The following is a 19170-nucleotide window of genomic DNA, read 5'->3' as shown; positions in this document are numbered from 1 at the left end:
CCACCTTGAGGAGGAATTCCTGATGGAGCATGCCAAACTCCCAGAGTGCACGGCATTTGCATGCACCCACGGCACTGGGATTCCTCCCAGGACACCCTCCCCCGCCCAATTAAAAAAAAAAAAAAAAACAAACAAACAACTACAACTGAGGAAATCCAAGAAGGCAAAAGTTGTGGTAAAACCAGGAATGGAATTTAATTCCCTGCTGGAATCAGCAGAAGAATCTATCATTGACCAAATAAAATCAGGGGAGAGCGCGAACGCAGTCCCCCACTACCAGAAATTATGCAGCCGAGTTTCCCGCATTTGGGGAAATCGCAGAGGTCAACCCACCCGAAAGTGCAATGGGCAGGCCTCACCCTGGGAAAGCTACCTTAGTGTTCGGCAGACTTTCCTCTGCCAGGTAAGTATGAGTTGGTTAGGTTGCCAGAAAGGTCACCACTCTGGCATACCTCTTCCACCTTGAGGAGGAATTCCTGATGGAGCATGCCAAACTCCCAGAGTGCACGGCATTTGCATGCACCACCGGCACTGGGATTCCTCCCAGGACAACCCTCCCCCGCCCATTAAAAAAAAAAAAAAAACAACAAACAAACAAACTACAACTGAGGAAATCCAAGAAGGCAAAAGTTGTGGTAAAACCAGGAATGGAATTTAATTCCCTGCATGGATCAGCAGAAGAATCTATCATTGACCAAATAAAATCAGGGGAGAGCGCGAACGCAGTCCCCCACTACCAGAAATTATGCAGCCGAGTTTCCCGCATTTGGGGAAATCGCAGAGGTCAACCCACCCGAAAGTGCAATGGGCAGGCCTCACCCTGGGAAGCTACCTTAGTGTTCGCAGACTTTCCTCTGCCAGGTAAGTATGAGTTGGTTAGGTTGCCAGAAAGGTCAACCACTCTGGCATACCTCTTCCACCTTGAGGAGGAATTCCTGATGGAGCATGCCAAACTCCCAGAGTGCACGGCATTTGCATGCACCCACGGCACTGGGATTCCTCCCAGGACACCCACCCCCGCCCAATAAAAAAAAAAAAAAAAAAAAAAAAAAAAAACAGAGGAAAACCAAGAAGGCAAAAGTTGTGGTAAAACCAGGAATGGAATTTAATTCCCTGCATGGATCAGCAGAAGAATCTATCATTGACCAAATAAAATCAGGGGAGAGCGCGAACGCAGTCCCCCACTACCAGAAATTATGCAGCCGAGTTTCCCGCATTTGGGGAAATCGCAGAGGTCAACCCACCCGAAAGTGCAATGGGCAGGCCTCACCCTGGGAAAGCTACCTTAGTGTTCGCAGACTTTCCTCTGCCAGGTAAGTATGAGTTGGTTAGGTTGCCAGAAAGGTCACCACTCTGGCATACCTCTTCCACCTTGAGGAGGAATTCCTGATGGAGCATGCCAAACTCCCAGAGTGCACGGCATTTGCATGCACCCACGGCACTGGGATTCCTCCCAGGACACCCTCCCCCGCCCATTAAAAAAAAAAAAAAAACACAAACAAACTACAACTGAGGAAATCCAAGAAGGCAAAAGTTGTGGTAAAACCAGGAATGGAATTTAATTCCCTGCATGGATCAGCAGAAGAATCTATCATTGACCAAATAAAATCAGGGGAGAGCGCGAACGCAGTCCCCCACTACCAGAAATTATGCAGCCGAGTTTCCCGCATTTGGGGAAATCGCAGAGGTCAACCCACCCGAAAGTGCAATGGGCAGGCCTCACCCTGGGAAAGCTACCTTAGTGTTCGCAGACTTTCCTCTGCCAGGTAAGTATGAGTTGGTTAGGTTGCCAGAAAGGTCACCACTCTGGCATACCTCTTCCACCTTGAGGAGGAATTCCTGATGGAGCATGCCAAACTCCCAGAGTGCACGGCATTTGCATGCACCCACGGCACTGGGATTCCTCCCAGGACACCCTCCCCCGCCCATTAAAAAAAAAAAAACAAACAAACAAACTACAACTGAGGAAATCCAAGAAGGCAAAAGTTGTGGTAAAACCAGGAATGGAATTTAATTCCCTGCATGGATCAGCAGAAGAATCTATCATTGACCAAATAAAATCAGGGGAGAGCGCGAACGCAGTCCCCCACTACCAGAAATTATGCAGCCGAGTTTCCCGCATTTGGGGAAATCGCAGAGGTCAACCCACCCGAAAGTGCAATGGGCAGGCCTCACCCTGGGAAAGCTACCTTAGTGTTCGCAGACTTTCCTCTGCCAGGTAAGTATGAGTTGGTTAGGTTGCCAGAAAGGTCACCACTCTGGCATACCTCTTCCACCTTGAGGAGGAATTCCTGATGGAGCATGCCAAACTCCCAGAGTGCACGGCATTTGCATGCACCCACGGCACTGGGATTCCTCCCAGGACACCCTCCCCCGCCCAATAAAAAAAAAAAAAAAAAACACAAACAAACTACAACTGAGGAAATCCAAGAAGGCAAAAGTTGTGGTAAAACCAGGAATGGAATTTAATTCCCTGCATGGATCAGCAGAAGAATCTATCATTGACCAAATAAAATCAGGGGAGAGCGCGAACGCAGTCCCCCACTACCAGAAATTATGCAGCCGAGTTTCCCGCATTTGGGGAAATCGCAGAGGTCAACCCACCCGAAAGTGCAATGGGCAGGCCTCACCCTGGGAAAGCTACCTTAGTGTTCGCAGACTTTCCTCTGCCAGGTAAGTATGAGTTGGTTAGGTTGCCAGAAAGGTCACCACTCTGGCATACCTCTTCCACCTTGAGGAGGAATTCCTGATGGAGCATGCCAAACTCCCAGAGTGCACGGCATTTGCATGCACCCACGGCACTGGGATTCCTCCCAGGACACCCTCCCCGCCCTATAAAAAAAAAAAAAAACACAAACAAACTACAACTGAGGAAATCCAAGAAGGCAAAAGTTGTGGTAAAACCAGGAATGGAATTTAATTCCCTGCATGGATCAGCAGAAGAATCTATCATTGACCAAATAAAATCAGGGGAGAGCGCGAACGCAGTCCCCCACTACCAGAAATTATGCAGCCGAGTTCCCGCATTTGGGGAAATCGCAGAGGTCAACCCACCCGAAAGTGCAATGGGCAGGCCTCACCCTGGGAAAGCTACCTTAGTGTTCGCAGACTTTCCTCTGCCAGGTAAGTATGATTTGTTAGGTTGCCAGAAAGGTCACCACTCTGGCATACCTCTTCCACCTTGAGGAGGAATTCCTGATGGAGCATGCCAAACTCCCAGAGTGCACGGCATTTGCATGCACCCACGGCACTGGGATTCCTCCCAGGACACCCCCCCCGCCCATTAAAAAAAAAAAAAAAAAAACACAAACAAACTACAACTGAGGAAATCCAAGAAGGCAAAAGTTGTGGTAAAACCAGGAATGGAATTTAATTCCCTGCATGGATCAGCAGAAGAATCTATCATTGACCAAATAAAATCAGGGAGAGCGCGAACGCAGTCCCCCACTACCGAAATTATGCAGCCGAGTTTCCGCATTTGGGGAAATCGCAGAGGTCAACCCACCCGAAAGTGCAATGGGCAGGCCTCACCCTGGGAAAGCTACCTTAGTGTTTCGCAGACTTTCCTCTGCCAGGTAAGTATGAGTTGGTTAGGTTGCCAGAAAGGTCACCACTCTGGCATACCTCTTCCACCTTGAGGAGGAATTCCTGATGGAGCATGCCAAACTCCCAGAGTGCACGGCATTTGCATGCACCCACGGCACTGGGATTCCTCCCAGGACACCCTCCCCCGCCCATTAAAAAAAAAACAAAAAAACACAAACAAAAACTACAACTGAGGAAATCCAAGAAGGCAAAAGTTGTGGTAAAACCAGGAATGGAATTTAATTCCCTGCATGGATCAGCAGAAGAATCTATCATTGACCAATAAAATCAGGGGAGAGCGCGAACGCAGTCCCCCACTACCAGAAATTATGCAGCCGAGTTTCCCGCATTTGGGGAAATCGCAGAGGTCAACCCACCCGAAAGTGCAATGGGCAGGCCTCACCCTGGGAAAGCTACCTTTGTTCGCAGACTTTCCTCTGCCAGGTAAGTATGAGTTGGTTAGGTTGCCAGAAAGGTCACCACTCTGGCATACCTCTTCCACCTTGAGGAGGATTCCTGATGGAGCATGCCAAACTCCCAGAGTGCACGGCATTTGCATGCACCCACGGCACTGGGATTCCTCCCAGGACACCCTCCCCCCCCCATTAAAAAAAAAAAAAAAAAACACAAACAAACTACAACTGAGGAAATCCAGAAGGCAAAAGTTGTGGTAAAACCAGGAATGGAATTTAATTCCTGCATGGATCAGCAGAAGAATCTATCATTGACCAAATAAAATCAGGGGAGAGCGCGAACGCAGTCCCCACTACCAGAAATTATGCAGCCGAGTTTCCCGCATTTGGGGAAATCGCAGAGGTCAACCCACCCGAAAGTGCAATGGGCAGGCCTCACCCTGGGAAAGCTACCTTAGTGTTCGCAGACTTTCCTCTGCCAGGTAAGTATGAGTTGGTTAGGTTGCCAGAAAGGTCACCACTCTGGCATACCTCTTCCACCTTGAGGAGGAATTCCCTGATGGAGCATGCAAACTCCCGAGTGCACGGCATTTGCATGCACCACGGCACTGGGATTCCTCCCAGGACACCCTCCCCCGCCCATTAAAAAAAAAAAAAAAACACACAACAAACTACAACTGAGGAAATCCAAGAAGGCAAAAGTTGTGGTAAAACAGGAATGGAATTTAATTCCCTGCATGGATCAGCAGAAGAATCTATCATTGACCAAATAAAAATCAGGGAGAGCGGCGAACGCAGTCCCCCACTACAGAAATTATGCAGCCGAGTTTCCCGCATTTGGGGAAATCGCAGAGGTCAACCCACCCGAAAGTGCAAATGGGCAGGCCTCACCCTGGGAAAGCTACCTTAGTGTTCGCAGACTTTCCTCTGCAGGTAAGTATGAGTTGGTTAGGTTGCCAGAAAGGTCACCACTCTGGCATACTCTTCCACCTTGAGGAGGAATTCCTGATGGAGCATGCCAAACTCCCAGAGTGCACGGCATTTGCATGCACCCACGGCACTGGGATTCCTCCCAGGACACCCTCCCCCGCCCATTAAAAAAAAAAAAAAAAACACACAAACTACACTGAGGAAATCCAAGAAGGCAAAAAGTTGTGGTAAAACCAGGAATGGAATTTAATTCCCTGCATGGATCAGCAGAAGAATCTATCATTGACCAATAAAATCAGGGAGAGCGCGAACGCAGTCCCCCACTACCAGAAATTATGCAGCCGAGTTTCCCGCATTTTGGGAAATCGCAGAGGTCAACCCACCCGAAAGTGCAATGGGCAGGCCTCACCTGGGAAAGCTACCTTAGTGTTCGCAGACTTTCCTCTGCCAGGTAAGTATGAGTTGGTTAGGTTGCCAGAAAGGTCACCACTCTGGCATACCTCTTCCACCTTGAGGAGGAATTCCTGATGGAGCATGCCAAACTCCCAGAGTGCACGGCATTTGCATGCACCCACGGCACTGGGATTCCTCCCAGGACACCTCCCCCGCCCATTAAAAAAAAAAAAAAAACAAACATACAACTGAGGAAATCCAAGAAGGCAAAAGTTGTGGTAAAACCAGGAATGGAATTTAATTCCCTGCATGGATCAGCAGAAGAATCTATCATTGACCAAATAAAATCAGGGGAGAGCGCGAACGCAGTCCCCCACTACCAGAAATTATGCAGCCGAGTTTCCCGCATTTGGGAAATCGCAGAGGTCAACCCACCCGAAAGTGCAATGGGCAGGCCTCACCCTGGGAAAGCTACCTTAGTGTTCGCAGACTTTCCTCTGCCAGGTAAGTATGAGTTGGTTAGGTTGCCAGAAAGGTCACCACTCTGGCATACCTCTTCCACCTTGAGGAGGAATTCCTGATGGAGCATGCCAAACTCCCAGAGTGCACGGCATTTGCATGCACCCACGGCACTGGGATTCCCCCAGGACACCCTCCCCCGCCCATTAAAAAAAACAAAAAAAAACACAAACAAACTACAACTGAGGAAATCCAAGCAGGCAAAAGTTGTGGTAAACCAGGAATGGAATTTAATTCCCTGCATGGATCAGCAGAAGAATCTATCATTGACCAAATAAAATCAGGGGAGAGCGCGAACGCAGTCCCCCACTACCAGAAATTATGCAGCCGAGTTTCCCGCATTTGGGGAAATCGCAGAGGTCAACCCACCCGAAAGTGCAATGGGCAGGCCTCACCCTGGAAAGCTACCTTAGTGTTCGCAGACTTTCCTCTGCCAGGTAAGTATGAGTTGGTTAGGTTGCCAGAAAGGTCACCACTCTGGCATACCTCTTCCACCTTGAGGAGGAATTCCTGATGGAGCATGCCAAACTCCCAGAGTGCACGGCATTTGCATGCACCCACGGCACTGGGATTCCTCCCAGGACACCCGCCCCCGCCCATTAAAAAAAAAAAAAAAAACCCAAACAAACTACAACTGAGGAAATCCAAGAAGGCAAAAGTTGTGGTAAAACCAGGAATGGAATTTAATTCCCTGCATGGATCAGCAGAAGAATCTATCATTGACCAAATAAAATCAGGGGAGAGCGCGAACGCAGTCCCCCACTACCAGAAATTATGCAGCCGAGTTTCCCGCATTTGGGGAAATCGCAGAGGTCACCCACCCGAAAGTGCATGGGCAGGCCTCACCCTGGGAAAGCTACCTTAGTGTTCGCAGACTTTCCTCTGCCAGGTAAGTATGAGTTGGTTAGGTTGCAGAAAGGTCACCACTCTGGCATACCTCTTCCACCTTGAGGAGGAATTCCTGATGGAGCATGCAAACTCCCAGAGTGCACGGCATTTGCATGCACCCACGGCACTGGGATTCCTCCCAGGACACCCTCCCCCGCCCATTAAAAAAAAAAAAACACAAACAAACTACAACTGAGGAAATCCAAGAAGGCAAAAGTTGTGGTAAAACCAGGAATGGAATTTAATTCCCTGCATGGATTCAGCAGAAGAATCTATCATTGACCAAATAAAATCAGGGAGAGAGCGCGAACGCAGTCCCCCACTACCAGAAATTATGCAGCCGAGTTTCCCGCATTTGGGGAAATCGCAGAGGTCAACCCACCCGAAAGTGCAATGGGCAGGCCTCACCCTGGAAAGCTACCTTAGTGTTCGCAGACTTTCTCTGCCAGGTAAGTATGAGTTGGTTAGGTTGCCAGAAAGGTCACCACTCTGGCATACCTCTTCCACCTTGAGGAGGAATTCCTGATGGAGCATGCCAAACTCCCAGAGTGCACGGCATTTGCATGCACCCACGGCACTGGGATTCCTCCCAGGACAACCCTCCCCCGCCCATTAAAAAAAAAAAAAAAACACAAACAAACTACAACTGAGGAAATCCAAGAAGGCAAAAGTTGTGGTAAAACAGGAATGGAATTTAATTCCCTGCATGGATCAGCAGAAGAATCTATCATTGACCAAATAAAATCAGGGAGAGCGCGAACGCAGTCCCCCACTACCAGAAATTATGCAGCCGAGTTTCCCGCATTTGGGGAATCGCAGAGGTCAACCCACCCGAAAAGTGCAATGGGCAGGCCTCACCCTGGGAAAGCTACCTTAGTGTTCGCAGACTTTCCTCTGCCAGGTAAGTATGAGTTGGTTAGTTGCCAGAAGGTCACCACTCTGGCATACCTCTTCCACCTTGAGGAGGAATTCCTGATGGAGCATGCCAAACTCCCAGAGTGCACGGCATTTGCATGCACCCACGGCACTGGGATTCCTCCAGGACACCCTCCCCCGCCCATTAAAAAAAAAAAAAAAAACAACACAAACTACAACTGAGGAAATCCAAGAAGGCAAAAGTTGTGGTAAAACCAGGAATGGAATTTAATTCCCTGCATGGATCAGCAGAAGAATCTATCATTGACCAAATAAAATCAGGGGAGAGCGCGAACGCAGTCCCCCACTACCAAAATTATGCAGCCGAGTTTCCGCATTTGGGGAAATCGCAGAGGTCAACCCACCCGAAAGTGCAATGGGCAGGCCTCACCCTGGGAAAGCTACCTTGTGTTCGCAGACTTTCCTCTGCCAGGTAAGTATGAGTTGGTTAGGTTGCCAGAAAGGTCACCACTCTGGCATACCTCTTCCACCTTGAGGAGGAATTCCTGATGGAGCATGCCAAACTCCCAGAGTGCACGGCATTTGCATGCACCCACGGCACTGGGATTCCTCCCAGAACACCCTCCCCCGCCCATTAAAAAAAAAAAAAAAAAACACAAACAAACTACAACTGAGGAAATCAAGAAGGCAAAAGTTGTGGTAAAACCAGAATGGAATTTATTCCCTGCATGGATCAGCAGAAGAATCTATCATTGACCAAATAAAATCAGGGGAGAGCGCGAACGCAGTCCCCCACTACCAGAAATTATGCAGCCGAGTTTCCCGCATTTGGGGAAATCGCAGAGGTCAACCCACCCGAAAGTGCAATGGGCAGGCCTCACCCTGGGAAAGCTACCTTAGTGTTCGCAGACTTTCCTCTGCCAGGTAAGTATGAGTTGTTAGGTTGCCAGAAAGTCACCACTCTGGCATACCTCTTCCACCTTGAGGAGGAATTCCTGATGGAGCATGCCAAACTCCCCGAGTGCACGGCATTTGCATGCACCCACGGCACTGGGATTCCTCCCAGGACACCCTCCCCCGCCCATTAAAAAAAAAAAAAAAACACAAACAAACTACAACTGAGGAAATCCAAGAAGGCAAAGTTGTGGTAAAACAGGAATGGAATTTATTCCCTGCATGGATCAGCAGAAGAATCTATCATTGACCAAATAAAATCAGGGAGAGCGCGAACGCAGTCCCCCACTACCAAAATTATGCAGCCGAGTTCCGCATTTGGGAAATCGCAGAGGTCAACCCACCCGAAAGTGCAATGGGCAGGCCTCACCCTGGAAAGCTACCTTAGTGTTCGCAGACTTTCCTCTGCCAGGTAAGTATGAGTTGGTTAGGTTGCCAGAAAGGTCACCACTCTGGCATACCTCTTCCACCTTGAGGAGGAATTCCTGATGGAGCATGCCAAACTCCCAGAGTGCACGGCATTTGCATGCACCCACGGCACTGGGATTCCTCCCAGGACACCCTCCCCCCCCCATTAAAAAAAAAAAAAAAAAAAAAAAAACAAACTACAACTGAGGAAATCCAAGAAGGCAAAAGTTGTGGTAAAACCAGGAATGGAATTTAATTCCCTGCATGGATCAGCAGAAGAATCTATCATTGACCAAATAAAATCAGGGGAGAGCGCGAACGCAGTCCCCCACTACCAGAAATTATGCAGCCGAGTTTCCCGCATTTGGGAAATCGCAGAGGTCACCCACCCGAAAGTGCAATGGGCAGCCTCAACCCTGGAAAGCTACCTTAGTGTTCGCAGACTTTCCTCTGCCAGGTAAGTATGAGTTGTTAGGTTGCCAGAAATGTCACCACTCTGGCATACCTCTTCCACCTTGAGGAGGAATTCCTGATGGAGCATGCCAAACTCCCAGAGTGCACGGCATTTGCATGCACCCACGGCACTGGGATTCCTCCCAGGACACCCTCCCCCGCCCATTAAAAAAAAAAAAAAAACACAAACAAACTACAACTGAGGAATCCAAGAAGGCAAAGTTGTGTGGTAAAACCAGGAATGGAATTTAATTCCCTGCATGGATCAGCAGAAGAATCTATCATTGACCAAATAAAATCAGGGGAGAGCGCGAACGCAGTCCCCCACTACCAGAGAATTATGCAGCCGAGTTTCCCGCATTTGGGAAATCGCAGAGGTCAACCCACCCGAAAGTGCAATGGGCAGGCCTCACCCTGGGAAAGCTACCTTAGTGTTCGCAGACTTTCCTCTGCCAGGTAAGTATGAGTTGGTTAGGTTGCCAGAAAGGTCACCACTCTGGCATACCTCTTCCACCTTGAGGAGGAATTCCTGATGGAGCATGCCAAACTCCCAGAGTGCACGGCATTTGCATGCACCCCGGCACTGGGATTCCTCCCAGGACACCCTCCCCCGCCCATTAAAAAAAAAAAAAAAAAACACAAACAAACTAACTGAGGAAATCCAAGAAGGCAAAAGTTGTGTAAAACCAGGAATGGAATTTAATTCCCTGCATGGATCAGCAGAAGAATCTATCATTGACCAAATAAAATCAGGGGAGAGCGCGAACGCAGTCCCCACTACCAGAAATTATGCAGCCGAGTTTCCCGCATTGGGGAAATCGCAGAGGTCCCCACCGAAAGTGCAATGGGCAGGCCTCACCCTGGGAAAGCTACCTTAGTGTTCGCAGACTTTCCTCTGCCAGGTAAGTATGAGTTGTTAGGTTGCAGAAAGGTCACCACTCTGGCATACCTCTTCCACCTTGAGGAGGAATTCCTGATGGAGCATGCCAAACTCCCAGAGTGCACGGCATTTGCATGCACCCACGGCACTGGATTCCTCCCAGGACACCCTCCCCGCCCATTAAAAAAAAAAAAAAAAACACAAACAAACTACAACTGAGGAAATCCAAGAAGGCAAAAGTTGTGGTAAAACCAGGAATGGATTTAATTCCCGCATGGATCAGCAGAAGAATCTATCATTGACCAAATAAAATCAGGGGAGAGCGCGAACGCAGTCCCCCACTACCAGAAATTATGCAGCCGAGTTTCCCGCATTTGGGAAATCGCAGAGGTCAACCCCCCCCGAAAGTGCAATGGGCAGACCTCACCCTTGGAAAGCTACCTTAGTGTTCGCAGACTTTCCTCTGCCAGGTAAGTATGAGTTGGTTAGGTTGCCAGAAAGGTCACCACTCTGGCCTACCTCTTCCACCTTGAGGAGGAATTCCTGATGGAGCATGCCAAAACTCCCAGAGTGCACGGCATTTGCATGCACCCACGGCACTGGGATTTCCTCCCAGGACACCCTCCCCCGCCCATTAAAAAAAAAAAAAAACAAACACACAAACTACAACTGAGAAATCCCAGAAGGCAAAAGTTGTGGTAAAACCAGGAATGGAATTTAATTCCTGCATGGATCAGCAGAAGAATCTATCATTGACCAAATAAAATCAGGGGAGAGCGCGAACGCAGTCCCCCACTACCAGAAATTATGCATCCGAGTTTCCCGCATTTGGGGAATCGCAGAGGTCAACCCACCCCGAAAAGTGCAATGGGCAGCCTCACCCTGAAAGCTACCTAGTGTTCGCAGACTTTCTCTGCCAGGTAAGTATGAGTTGGTTAGGTTGCCAGAAAGGTCACCACTCTGGCTACCTCTTCACCTTGAGGAGGAATTCCTGATGGAGCATGCCAAACTCCAGAGTGCACGGCATTTGCATGCACCCACGGCACTGGGATTCCCCCAGGACACCCTCCCCCCGCCCTTAAAAAAAAAAAACACAAACAAACTACAACTGAGGAAATCCAAGAAGGCAAAAGTTGTGGTAAAACCAGGAATGGAATTTATTCCCTGCATGGATCAGCAGAAGAATCTATCATTGACCAAATAAAATCAGGGAGGAGCGCGAACGCAGTCCCCCACTACCAGAATTATGCAGCCGAGTTTCCCGCATTTGGGAAATCGCAGAGGTCAACCCACCCGAAAGTGCAATGGGGCAGGCCTCACCCTGGAAAGCTACCTTAGTGTTTCGCAGACTTTCCTCTGCCAGGTAAGTATGAGTTGGTTAGTTGCCAGAAAGGTCACCACTCTGGCATACCTCTTCCCCTTGAGGAGGAATTCCTGATGGAGCATGCCAACTCCCAGAGTGCACGGCATTTGCATGCACCCACGGCACTGGGATTCTCCCAGGACACCCTCCCCCCGCCCATTAAAAAAAAAAAAAAAAACACAAACAAATACAACTGAGGAAATCCAAGAAGGCAAAGTTGTGGTAAAACCAGGAATGGAATTTAATTCCCTGCATGGATCAGCAGAAGAATCTATCATTGACCAAATAAAATCAGGGGAGAGCGCGAACGCAGTCCCCCACTACCAGAAATTATGCAGCCGAGTTTCCCGCATTTGGGGAAATCGCAGAGGTCAACCCACCCGAAAGTGCAATGGGCAGGCCTCACCCTGGAAAGCTACCTTAGTGTTCGCAGACTTTCTCTGCCAGGTAAGTATGAGTTGGTTAGGTTGCCAGAAAGGTCACCACTCTGGCATACCTCTTCCCCTTGAGGAGGAATTCCGGATGGAGCATGCCAACTCCCAGAGTGCACGGCATTTGCATGCACCCACGGGCACTGGGATTCCTCCCAGGACACCCTCCCCGCCCCATTAAAAAAAAAAAAAAAAAACAAACAAACTACAACTGAGGAAATCCAAGAAGGCAAAAGTTGTGGTAAAACCAGGAATGGAATTTAATTCCTGCATGGATCAGCAGAAGAATCTATCATTGACCAATAAAATCAGGGAGAGCGCGAACGCAGTCCCCCACTACCAGAATTATGCAGCCGAGTTTCCCGCATTTGGGGAAATCGCAGAGGTCAACCCACCCGAAATTGCAATGGGCAGGCCTCACCCTGGGAAAGCTACCTTAGTGTTCGCAGACTTTCCTCTGCCAGGTAAGTATGATGATGGTTAGGTTGCCAGAAAGGTCACCACTCTGGCATACCTCTTCCACTGAGGAGGAATTCCTGATGGAGCATGCAAACTCCCAGAGTGCACGGCATTTGCATGCACCCACGGCACTGGGATTCCTCCAGGACACCCTCCCCCGCCCATTAAAAAAAAAAAAAAAAAACAAACAAACTACAACTGAGGAAATCCAGAAGGCAAAAGTTGTGTGGAAAACCAGGAATGGAATTTAATTCCCTGCATGGATCAGCAGAAGAAATCTATCATTGACCAAATAAAATCAGGGGAGAGTGCGAACGCAGTCCCCCACTACCAGAAATTATGCAGCCGAGTTTCCCGCATTTGGGGAATCGCAGAGGTCAACCCACCCGAAAGTGCAATGGGCAGGCCTCACCCTGGGAAGCTACCTTAGTGTTCGCAGACTTTCCTCTGCCAGGTAAGTATGAGTTGGTTAGGTTGCCAGAAAGGTCACCACTCTGCATACCTCTTCCACCTTGAGGAGGAATTCCTGATGGAGCATGCCAAACTCCCAGAGTGCACGGCATTTGCATGCACCCACGCACTGGGATTCCTCCCAGGACACCCTCCCCCGCCCATTAAAAAAAAAAAAAAAACACAAACCAAACTACAACTGAGGAAATCCAAGAAGGCAAAAGTTGTGGTAAAACCAGAATGGAATTTAATTCCCTGCATGGATCAGCAGAAGAATCTATCATTGACCAAATAAAATCAGGGGAGAGCGCGAACTGCAGTCCCAGCCACTACCAGAAATTATGGCAGCCGAGTTTTCCGCATTTGGGGAAATCGCAGAGGCAACCCACCCGAAAGTGCAATGGGCAGGCCTCACCCTGGGAAAGCTACCTTAGTGTTCGCAGACTTTCCTCTGCCAAGGTAAGTATGAGTTGGTTAGGTGCCAGAAAGGTCACAACTCTGGCATACCTCTTCCACCTTGAGGAGGAATCCTGATGGAGCATGCCAAACTCCCAGAGTGCACGGCATTTGCATGCACCCACGGCACTGGGATTCCTCCCAGGACACCCCTCCCCGCCGCCCATTAAAAAAAAAAAAAAAAAAAAACACAAACAAACTACAACTGAGGAATCCAAGAAGGCAAAAGTTGTGGTAAAACCAGGAATGGAATTTAATTCCTGCATGGATCAGCAGAAGAATCTTTCATTGACCAAATAAAATCAGGGAGAGCGCGAACGCAGTCCCCCACTACCAGAAATTATGCAAGCCGAGTTTCCCGCATTTGGGAAAATCGCAGAGGTAACCCACCCGAAAGTGCAATGGGCAGGCCTCACCCTGGGAAAGCTACCTTAGTGTTCGCAGACTTTCCTCTGCCAGGTAAGTATGAGTTGGTTAGGTTTGCCAGAAAGGTCACCACTCTGGCATACCTTTCTCCCCTTGAGAGGAATTCCTGATGGAGCATGCCAAACTCCCAGAGTGCACGGCATTTGCATGCACCCACGGCACTGGGTTCCTCCCAGGAACACCCTCCCCCCGCCCATTAAAAAAAAAAAAAAAAAACACAAACAAACTACAACTGAGGAAATCCAAGAAGGCAAAAGTTGTGGTAAAACCAGAATGGAATTTATTCCCTGCATGGATCAGCAGAAGAATCTATCATTGACCAAATAAAATCAGGGGAGAGCGCGAACGCAGTCCCCCACTACCAGAAATTATGCAGCCGAGTTTCCCGCATTTGGGGAAATCGCAGAGGTCAACCCACCCGAAAGTGCAATGCAAGGGCCTCACCCTGGGAAAGCTACCTTAGTGTTCGCAGACTTTCCTCTGCCAGGTAAGTATGATTTGGTTAGCGTTGCAGAAGGTCACCACTCTGGCATACCTCTTCCACCTTGAGGAGGAATTCCTGATGGAGCATGCCAAACTCCCAGAGTGCACGGCATTTGCATGCACCCACGGCACTGGGATTCCTCCCAGGACACCCTCCCGCCGCCCATTAAAAAAAAAAAAAAAAAAACACAAACAAACTATACAACTGAGGAAATCCAAGAAGGCAAAAGTTGTGGTAAACCATGAATGAATTTAATTCCCTGCATGGATCAGCATAAGAATCTATCATTGACCAAATAAAATCAGGGGAGAGCGCGAACGCAGTCCCCCACTACCAGAAATTATGCAGCCGAGTTTCCCGCATTTGGGGAAATCGCGAGGTCAACCCACCCGAAAGCCATGGGCAGGCCTCACCCTGGGAAAGCTACTTAGTGTTCGCAGACTTTCCTCTGCCAGGTAAGTATGAGTTGGTTAGGTGCCAGAAAGTCCCAATCTGGCATACCTCTTCCACCTTGAGGAGAATTCTGATGGAGCATGCCAAACTCCCAGAGTGCACGGCATTTGCATGCACCCACGGCACTGGGATTCCTCCCAGGACACCCTCCCCCGCCATTAAAAAAAAAAAAAAAAAACACAAACAAACTACAACTGAGGAAATCCCAGAAGGCAAAAGTGTGGTAAAACAGGAATGGAATTAATTCCCTGCATGGATCAGCAGAAGAATCTATCATTGACCAAATAAAATCAGGGGAGAGCGCGAACGCAGTCCCCCACTACCAGAATTATGCAGCCGAGTTTCCCGCATTTGGGGAAATCGCGAGGTTCACCCACCCCCCCGAAAGTGCAATGGGCAGTCCTCACCCTTGGGAAAAGCTACCTTAGTGTTCGCAGACTTTCCTCTGCCAGGTAAGTATAGTTGGTTATGTTGCCAAAAGGTCACCACACTCTGGCATACCTCTTCACCTTGAGGAGGAATTCCTGATGGAGCATGCCGAAACTCCCAGAGTGCACGGCATTTGCATCACCCACGGGCACTGGGATTCTCCCAGGACACCCTCCCCCCCCATTAAAAAAAAAAAAAAAAAACACAAACAAACTACAACTGAGAAATCCAAGAAGGCAAAAGTTGTGGTATAAAAAACCAGGAATGGAATTTATTCCTGCATGGATCAGCAGAAGAATCTATCATTGACCAAATAAAATCAGGGGAGAAGCGCGAACGCAGTCCCCCACTACCAGAAATTATGCAGCCGAAGTTTCCCGCATTTGGGAAATCGCGGGTCAACCCACCGAAAGTGCAATGGGCAGGCCTCACCCTGGGAAAGCTACCTTAGTGTTCGCAGACTTTCCTCTGCCAGTAAGTATGAGTTGGTTAGTTGCCAGAACGGTCACCACTCTGGCTACCTCCGTCCACCTGTGAGGAGGAATTCCTGATGGAGCATGCCAAACTCCCAGAGTGCACGGCATTTGCTGCACCCACGGCACTGGATTCCTCCCAGGACACCCTCCCCGCTCATTAAAAAAAAAAAAAAAAACACAACCAACGTACAACTGAGGAAATCCAAGAAGGCCAAAAGTTGTGGTAAAACCAGGAATGGAATTTAATTCCCGCATGGATCAGCAGAAGAATCTATCATTGACCAAATAAATTCAGGGGAGAGCGCGAACGCAGTCCCCCACTACCAGAAAATATGCAGCAAGTTTCCGCATTTGGGGAAAATCGCAGAGGTCAACCCACCCGAAAGTGCAATGCAAAGCCTCACCCTGGGAAGCTCCTTAGTTTCGCAGGACTTTCCTCTGCCAGGTAAGTATGAGTTGGTAGGTTGCCAGAAAGGTCACCACTCTGGCATACCTCTCCACCTTGAGGAGGAATTCCTGATGGAGCATGCCAAACTCCCAGAGTGCACGGCATTTGCATGCACCCACGGCACGGAGGGAAGGATTCCTCCAGGACCCCTCCCCCGCCCATTAAAAAAAAAAAAAAAACACAAACAAACTACAACTGAGGAAATCCAAGAAGGCAAAAGTTGTGGTAAAACCAGGAAATGGGAATTTAATTCCTGCATGGATCAGCAGAAGAATCTATCATTGACCAAATAAAATCAGGGGAGAGAGCGCGAACGCATTCCCCCACTACCAGAAATTATGCAGCCGAGTTTCCCGCATTTGGGGAAAATCGCAGAGGTCAACCCACCGAAAGTGCAATGGCAGGCCTCACCCTGGGAAAGCTTACCTTAGTGTTCGCAGACTTTCCTCTGCCAGGTAAGTTGAGTTGGTTAGGTTGCCAGAAAGGTTCACCACTCTGGCATACCCTCTTCCACCTTGAGGATGAATTCCTGATGGAGCATGGCCAAACTCCAGAGTGCACGGCATTGCATGCACCCACGGCACTGTGATTCCTCCCAGGACACCCTCCCCCGCCCATTAAAAAAAAAAAAAAAAAACACAAGCAAACTACAACTGAGGAAATCCAAGAAGGCAAAAGTTGTGGTAAAACCAGGAATGGATTTAATTCCTGCATGGATCAGCAGAAGAATCTATCATGACCAAATAAAATCAGGGGAGTAGCGCGAACGCAGTCCCCCACTACCAGAAATTATGCAGCCGAGTTGTTTCCGCATTTGGGAAATCGCAGAGGTCAACCCACCCGAAAGTGCAATGGGCATGCCTCACCCTGGGAAAGCTACTTAAGTGTTCGCAGACTTTCCTCTGCCAGGTAAGTATGAGTTGGTTAGGTTGCCAGAAAGGGTCACCACTCTGGCATACCTCTTCCACCTTGAGGAGGAATTCTTGATGGAGCATGCCAACTCCCAGGTGCACGGCATTTGCATGCACCCACGGCACTGGGAATTCCTCCCAGGACACCCTCTCCGCCGCCCATTAAAAAAAAAAAAAAAAACAACCACCAAACTACAACTGAGGAAATCCAAGAAGGCAAAAGTTGTGGTAAAACCAGGAATGGAATTAATTCCCTGCATGGATCAGCAGAAGAATCTATCATTGGACCAAATAAAATCAGGGAGAGCGCGAACGCAGTCCCCCACTACCAGAAATTATGCAGCCGAGTTTCCCGCATTTGGGGAAAATCGCAGAGGTCAACCCACCCGAAAGTGCAATGGGCATGCCTCACCCTGGGAAAGCTACCTTAGTGTTCGCAGACTTCCTCTGACAGGTAAGTATGAGTTGGTTAGGTTGCCAGAAAATTCACCACTCTGGCATACCTCTTCCACCTTGAGGAGGAATTCCTGATGGAGCATGCAAACTCCCAGAGTGCAACGGCATTTGCATGCACCCACGGCACTGGATTCCTCCCAGGGACACCCTCCCCCGCCATTAAAAAAAAAAAAAAAAAACACAAACAAACTACAACTGAGGAAATCCAAGAAGGCAAAATTGTGGTAAACCATGAATGGAATTTAATTCCTGCATGGATCAGCAGAAGAATCTATCATTGACCAAATAAAATCAGGGGAGAGCGCGAACGCAAGTCCCCACTACCAGAAAGTATGCAGCTAGTTTCCCGCATTGGGAATCGCAGAGTCACCCACCCGAAAGTGCAATGGGCGCCTCACCCTGGGAAAGCTACCTTAGTGTTCGCAGACTTTCATCTGCCAGGTAAGTTATGAGCTTGGTTAGGTTGCCAGAAAGGTCACCACTCTGGCATACCTCTTCCACCTGAGGAGGAATTCCTGATGGAGCATGCCAAACTCCCGAGGCACGGCATTTGCATGCACCCACGGCACTGGGATTCCTCCAGGACACCCTCCCCCGCCCATTAAAAAAAAAAAAAAAAAACACAAACAACTACAACTGAGGAAATCCAAGAAGGCAAAAGTTGTGTAAAAACCAGGATGAATTAATTCCCTGCATGGATCAGCAGAAGTAATCTATCATTGACCAAATAAAATCAGGGGATAGCGGCGAACGCAGTCCCCCACTACCAGAAATTATGCAGCCGAGTTTCCCGCATTTGGGGAAATCTCAGAGGTCAACCCACCAAGTGCATGGGCAGGCCTAACCTGGGAAGCTACCTTAGTGTTCGCAGGATTTCTCTGCAGGTAAGTATGATTGGTTAGGTGCAGAAAGGTCACCACTCTGGCATACCTCTTCCACCTTGAGGAGGAATTCCTGATGGAGCTGCCAAACTCCCAGAGTCAACGGCATTTGCATGCACCCACGGCACTGGCTTCCTCCCATTACAACCCTCCCCCGCCGCATTAAAAAAAAAACAACACAAACAAACTACAACTGAGGAAATCCAAGAAGTCAAAATTTGTGGTAACCAGGATGGAATTTAATTCCGCAATGGATCAGCAGACGAAATCTATCATTGACCAACATAAAATCAGGGAGGCGCGAACCAGTCCCCCGCTACCAGAAATTATGCAGCCGAGGTTTCCCCGCATTTGGGGAAATCCGCAGAGGTCAACCCACCCGAAAGTGCAATGGGCAGGCCTCACCCTGGAAAGCTACCTTAGTTTCGCAGACTTTCCTCTGGGCCAGGTAAGTATGAGTTGGTTTAGGTTTCCAGAAAGGTCACCACTCTGGCATACCTCTTCCACCTTGAGGAGAATTCCCTGATGGAGCATATGCCAAAACTCCCATAGTGCCCGGCATTTGCAATGCAACCACGGCACTGGTATTCCTCCCAGACACCCTCCCACGCCCATTAACAAAGAAAAAAAAACACAAACAAACTACACTGAGAAATCCAAGAAGGCAAAAGTTGTGGTAAAACCAGGATGGAATTTAATGTCCCTGCATGGATCATCAGAAGAATCTATCATTGACCAAATAAAATCA

General features: G+C 48.8%; 42 non-coding genes across 42 annotated transcripts; all 42 read right to left on the bottom strand.

Moving 5' to 3' along the window:
- Positions 1 to 245: 245 nt before the first annotated feature.
- On the bottom strand, positions 246 to 411 carry LOC138778906 (U1 spliceosomal RNA). The gene has a single exon (XR_011360995.1). It is a non-coding gene; the product is annotated as a U1 spliceosomal RNA (small nuclear RNA).
- Positions 412 to 705: 294 nt separating this feature from the next.
- On the bottom strand, positions 706 to 869 carry LOC138778901 (U1 spliceosomal RNA). The gene has a single exon (XR_011360990.1). It is a non-coding gene; the product is annotated as a U1 spliceosomal RNA (small nuclear RNA).
- A 287-nt stretch (positions 870 to 1156) lies between these two features.
- LOC138778806 (U1 spliceosomal RNA) lies at positions 1157 to 1321 on the bottom strand. The gene has a single exon (XR_011360901.1). It is a non-coding gene; the product is annotated as a U1 spliceosomal RNA (small nuclear RNA).
- A 288-nt stretch (positions 1322 to 1609) lies between these two features.
- LOC138778994 (U1 spliceosomal RNA) lies at positions 1610 to 1774 on the bottom strand. The gene has a single exon (XR_011361079.1). It is a non-coding gene; the product is annotated as a U1 spliceosomal RNA (small nuclear RNA).
- A 287-nt stretch (positions 1775 to 2061) lies between these two features.
- On the bottom strand, positions 2062 to 2226 carry LOC138778983 (U1 spliceosomal RNA). Its single transcript, XR_011361068.1, has one exon. It is a non-coding gene; the product is annotated as a U1 spliceosomal RNA (small nuclear RNA).
- Positions 2227 to 2516: 290 nt separating this feature from the next.
- Positions 2517 to 2681, bottom strand: LOC138778971 (U1 spliceosomal RNA). The gene has a single exon (XR_011361057.1). It is a non-coding gene; the product is annotated as a U1 spliceosomal RNA (small nuclear RNA).
- Positions 2682 to 2967: 286 nt separating this feature from the next.
- On the bottom strand, positions 2968 to 3131 carry LOC138778886 (U1 spliceosomal RNA). Its single transcript, XR_011360976.1, has one exon. It is a non-coding gene; the product is annotated as a U1 spliceosomal RNA (small nuclear RNA).
- Positions 3132 to 3419: 288 nt separating this feature from the next.
- Positions 3420 to 3583, bottom strand: LOC138778943 (U1 spliceosomal RNA). The gene has a single exon (XR_011361030.1). It is a non-coding gene; the product is annotated as a U1 spliceosomal RNA (small nuclear RNA).
- A 291-nt stretch (positions 3584 to 3874) lies between these two features.
- LOC138778903 (U1 spliceosomal RNA) lies at positions 3875 to 4037 on the bottom strand. The gene has a single exon (XR_011360992.1). It is a non-coding gene; the product is annotated as a U1 spliceosomal RNA (small nuclear RNA).
- A 287-nt stretch (positions 4038 to 4324) lies between these two features.
- Positions 4325 to 4488, bottom strand: LOC138778891 (U1 spliceosomal RNA). The gene has a single exon (XR_011360981.1). It is a non-coding gene; the product is annotated as a U1 spliceosomal RNA (small nuclear RNA).
- A 286-nt stretch (positions 4489 to 4774) lies between these two features.
- On the bottom strand, positions 4775 to 4939 carry LOC138778954 (U1 spliceosomal RNA). The gene has a single exon (XR_011361041.1). It is a non-coding gene; the product is annotated as a U1 spliceosomal RNA (small nuclear RNA).
- Positions 4940 to 5223: 284 nt separating this feature from the next.
- Positions 5224 to 5387, bottom strand: LOC138778922 (U1 spliceosomal RNA). The gene has a single exon (XR_011361010.1). It is a non-coding gene; the product is annotated as a U1 spliceosomal RNA (small nuclear RNA).
- Positions 5388 to 5669: 282 nt separating this feature from the next.
- On the bottom strand, positions 5670 to 5833 carry LOC138778882 (U1 spliceosomal RNA). Its single transcript, XR_011360973.1, has one exon. It is a non-coding gene; the product is annotated as a U1 spliceosomal RNA (small nuclear RNA).
- Positions 5834 to 6121: 288 nt separating this feature from the next.
- Positions 6122 to 6285, bottom strand: LOC138778895 (U1 spliceosomal RNA). The gene has a single exon (XR_011360985.1). It is a non-coding gene; the product is annotated as a U1 spliceosomal RNA (small nuclear RNA).
- A 289-nt stretch (positions 6286 to 6574) lies between these two features.
- Positions 6575 to 6737, bottom strand: LOC138778923 (U1 spliceosomal RNA). Its single transcript, XR_011361011.1, has one exon. It is a non-coding gene; the product is annotated as a U1 spliceosomal RNA (small nuclear RNA).
- Positions 6738 to 7022: 285 nt separating this feature from the next.
- On the bottom strand, positions 7023 to 7185 carry LOC138778914 (U1 spliceosomal RNA). Its single transcript, XR_011361003.1, has one exon. It is a non-coding gene; the product is annotated as a U1 spliceosomal RNA (small nuclear RNA).
- A 287-nt stretch (positions 7186 to 7472) lies between these two features.
- LOC138778909 (U1 spliceosomal RNA) lies at positions 7473 to 7637 on the bottom strand. Its single transcript, XR_011360998.1, has one exon. It is a non-coding gene; the product is annotated as a U1 spliceosomal RNA (small nuclear RNA).
- Positions 7638 to 7922: 285 nt separating this feature from the next.
- On the bottom strand, positions 7923 to 8084 carry LOC138778928 (U1 spliceosomal RNA). The gene has a single exon (XR_011361016.1). It is a non-coding gene; the product is annotated as a U1 spliceosomal RNA (small nuclear RNA).
- Positions 8085 to 8371: 287 nt separating this feature from the next.
- Positions 8372 to 8536, bottom strand: LOC138778920 (U1 spliceosomal RNA). The gene has a single exon (XR_011361008.1). It is a non-coding gene; the product is annotated as a U1 spliceosomal RNA (small nuclear RNA).
- Positions 8537 to 8818: 282 nt separating this feature from the next.
- LOC138778945 (U1 spliceosomal RNA) lies at positions 8819 to 8978 on the bottom strand. Its single transcript, XR_011361032.1, has one exon. It is a non-coding gene; the product is annotated as a U1 spliceosomal RNA (small nuclear RNA).
- Positions 8979 to 9269: 291 nt separating this feature from the next.
- On the bottom strand, positions 9270 to 9431 carry LOC138778934 (U1 spliceosomal RNA). The gene has a single exon (XR_011361021.1). It is a non-coding gene; the product is annotated as a U1 spliceosomal RNA (small nuclear RNA).
- A 287-nt stretch (positions 9432 to 9718) lies between these two features.
- On the bottom strand, positions 9719 to 9883 carry LOC138778918 (U1 spliceosomal RNA). The gene has a single exon (XR_011361006.1). It is a non-coding gene; the product is annotated as a U1 spliceosomal RNA (small nuclear RNA).
- Positions 9884 to 10169: 286 nt separating this feature from the next.
- On the bottom strand, positions 10170 to 10329 carry LOC138778940 (U1 spliceosomal RNA). The gene has a single exon (XR_011361027.1). It is a non-coding gene; the product is annotated as a U1 spliceosomal RNA (small nuclear RNA).
- Positions 10330 to 10612: 283 nt separating this feature from the next.
- Positions 10613 to 10777, bottom strand: LOC138778911 (U1 spliceosomal RNA). The gene has a single exon (XR_011361000.1). It is a non-coding gene; the product is annotated as a U1 spliceosomal RNA (small nuclear RNA).
- Positions 10778 to 11066: 289 nt separating this feature from the next.
- On the bottom strand, positions 11067 to 11227 carry LOC138778955 (U1 spliceosomal RNA). Its single transcript, XR_011361042.1, has one exon. It is a non-coding gene; the product is annotated as a U1 spliceosomal RNA (small nuclear RNA).
- Positions 11228 to 11506: 279 nt separating this feature from the next.
- Positions 11507 to 11670, bottom strand: LOC138778956 (U1 spliceosomal RNA). Its single transcript, XR_011361043.1, has one exon. It is a non-coding gene; the product is annotated as a U1 spliceosomal RNA (small nuclear RNA).
- Positions 11671 to 11954: 284 nt separating this feature from the next.
- Positions 11955 to 12117, bottom strand: LOC138778910 (U1 spliceosomal RNA). The gene has a single exon (XR_011360999.1). It is a non-coding gene; the product is annotated as a U1 spliceosomal RNA (small nuclear RNA).
- Positions 12118 to 12401: 284 nt separating this feature from the next.
- LOC138778930 (U1 spliceosomal RNA) lies at positions 12402 to 12565 on the bottom strand. The gene has a single exon (XR_011361018.1). It is a non-coding gene; the product is annotated as a U1 spliceosomal RNA (small nuclear RNA).
- A 286-nt stretch (positions 12566 to 12851) lies between these two features.
- Positions 12852 to 13014, bottom strand: LOC138778924 (U1 spliceosomal RNA). The gene has a single exon (XR_011361012.1). It is a non-coding gene; the product is annotated as a U1 spliceosomal RNA (small nuclear RNA).
- A 286-nt stretch (positions 13015 to 13300) lies between these two features.
- Positions 13301 to 13469, bottom strand: LOC138778959 (U1 spliceosomal RNA). The gene has a single exon (XR_011361045.1). It is a non-coding gene; the product is annotated as a U1 spliceosomal RNA (small nuclear RNA).
- A 291-nt stretch (positions 13470 to 13760) lies between these two features.
- On the bottom strand, positions 13761 to 13925 carry LOC138778931 (U1 spliceosomal RNA). Its single transcript, XR_011361019.1, has one exon. It is a non-coding gene; the product is annotated as a U1 spliceosomal RNA (small nuclear RNA).
- A 289-nt stretch (positions 13926 to 14214) lies between these two features.
- On the bottom strand, positions 14215 to 14379 carry LOC138778897 (U1 spliceosomal RNA). The gene has a single exon (XR_011360987.1). It is a non-coding gene; the product is annotated as a U1 spliceosomal RNA (small nuclear RNA).
- A 291-nt stretch (positions 14380 to 14670) lies between these two features.
- LOC138778947 (U1 spliceosomal RNA) lies at positions 14671 to 14831 on the bottom strand. The gene has a single exon (XR_011361034.1). It is a non-coding gene; the product is annotated as a U1 spliceosomal RNA (small nuclear RNA).
- Positions 14832 to 15112: 281 nt separating this feature from the next.
- LOC138778952 (U1 spliceosomal RNA) lies at positions 15113 to 15281 on the bottom strand. Its single transcript, XR_011361039.1, has one exon. It is a non-coding gene; the product is annotated as a U1 spliceosomal RNA (small nuclear RNA).
- A 290-nt stretch (positions 15282 to 15571) lies between these two features.
- LOC138778953 (U1 spliceosomal RNA) lies at positions 15572 to 15732 on the bottom strand. Its single transcript, XR_011361040.1, has one exon. It is a non-coding gene; the product is annotated as a U1 spliceosomal RNA (small nuclear RNA).
- A 286-nt stretch (positions 15733 to 16018) lies between these two features.
- LOC138778960 (U1 spliceosomal RNA) lies at positions 16019 to 16179 on the bottom strand. The gene has a single exon (XR_011361046.1). It is a non-coding gene; the product is annotated as a U1 spliceosomal RNA (small nuclear RNA).
- Positions 16180 to 16472: 293 nt separating this feature from the next.
- Positions 16473 to 16637, bottom strand: LOC138778944 (U1 spliceosomal RNA). Its single transcript, XR_011361031.1, has one exon. It is a non-coding gene; the product is annotated as a U1 spliceosomal RNA (small nuclear RNA).
- Positions 16638 to 16925: 288 nt separating this feature from the next.
- Positions 16926 to 17091, bottom strand: LOC138778933 (U1 spliceosomal RNA). The gene has a single exon (XR_011361020.1). It is a non-coding gene; the product is annotated as a U1 spliceosomal RNA (small nuclear RNA).
- Positions 17092 to 17382: 291 nt separating this feature from the next.
- LOC138778939 (U1 spliceosomal RNA) lies at positions 17383 to 17547 on the bottom strand. Its single transcript, XR_011361026.1, has one exon. It is a non-coding gene; the product is annotated as a U1 spliceosomal RNA (small nuclear RNA).
- A 287-nt stretch (positions 17548 to 17834) lies between these two features.
- Positions 17835 to 17990, bottom strand: LOC138778962 (U1 spliceosomal RNA). The gene has a single exon (XR_011361048.1). It is a non-coding gene; the product is annotated as a U1 spliceosomal RNA (small nuclear RNA).
- A 285-nt stretch (positions 17991 to 18275) lies between these two features.
- LOC138778964 (U1 spliceosomal RNA) lies at positions 18276 to 18433 on the bottom strand. Its single transcript, XR_011361050.1, has one exon. It is a non-coding gene; the product is annotated as a U1 spliceosomal RNA (small nuclear RNA).
- A 282-nt stretch (positions 18434 to 18715) lies between these two features.
- On the bottom strand, positions 18716 to 18878 carry LOC138778963 (U1 spliceosomal RNA). The gene has a single exon (XR_011361049.1). It is a non-coding gene; the product is annotated as a U1 spliceosomal RNA (small nuclear RNA).
- Between the last annotated feature and the right edge of the window lie 292 nt (positions 18879 to 19170).

The sequence above is a fragment of the Dendropsophus ebraccatus genome, unplaced genomic scaffold, assembly GCF_027789765.1.
Source record: "Dendropsophus ebraccatus isolate aDenEbr1 unplaced genomic scaffold, aDenEbr1.pat pat_scaffold_694_ctg1, whole genome shotgun sequence".
Lineage (NCBI taxonomy): Eukaryota > Metazoa > Chordata > Amphibia > Anura > Hylidae > Dendropsophus > Dendropsophus ebraccatus.
Note: the sequence above shows the minus strand (reverse complement) of the source record. Positions and strands in the feature narration are given on the sequence as shown.